The following is a 688-nucleotide window of genomic DNA, read 5'->3' on the forward strand; positions in this document are numbered from 1 at the left end:
AACTTCTGTATTGTAAGCCAGGCACGGGTGAATAGTCAATACAATAAAAATAAATAAATAAATAAATAAATATATATGGGTTGTGGTAGTCATTCTGATGTAGGAGGCATTTGCCAGGAGCTCAAGACCCTGTCAAGACGCCTAACAATGCACCTACAAAATGGAGCCATCAAAGAACATTGTGCCCGCATCCACAACCAAAAACTCACACGTCAGGACCTAGTAAAAAACACCAAAGTAAACCGCCGATTTAACGACTTCACAACTCTTCAAATACACGAAGCAATAAAAATCCTATAGCAAACTCCCATAATCAACAAATAATCGACAGGAACAGCACGCACACTGCTGCTTCTTGGCGAGAAACCCCCAAGCCACAATACAACACTCCACCAATTAACGCCTTCCACGAGCTAGATACCACCACCTGCTAACCCATACCTATAAATATCCACCAACAGTAATCACAATTCACACAACATTCAGCCTTGATAATGGATGCAGAATGCATTCGAAACGCGTCGGCCAACTCATCACTAGCTACAACTTTTACCTGTTGTTCTAACAACGTTAAGACGGCTTATCGACTTCTTGAGAAGAATTCTAAGAAGAAAGTAAACCTACAGACATCGGTCTTGTTTAACAAAATCTGCCATATATATATATATATATATATATATATATATAT

General features: G+C 39.0%; 1 protein-coding gene across 1 annotated transcript in view; it reads right to left on the reverse strand.

Moving 5' to 3' along the window:
• Window positions 1-688, reverse strand: part of LOC106457715 (pre-mRNA-processing-splicing factor 8) — a 76,119-nt gene that overhangs the window by 30,834 nt on the left and 44,597 nt on the right. The gene's annotated exons all lie outside the window — the stretch shown is intronic.

Source organism: Limulus polyphemus, unplaced genomic scaffold (assembly GCF_000517525.1).
Source record: "Limulus polyphemus unplaced genomic scaffold, Limulus_polyphemus-2.1.2 Scaffold364, whole genome shotgun sequence".
Classification (NCBI taxonomy): Eukaryota; Metazoa; Arthropoda; class Merostomata; order Xiphosura; family Limulidae; genus Limulus; species Limulus polyphemus.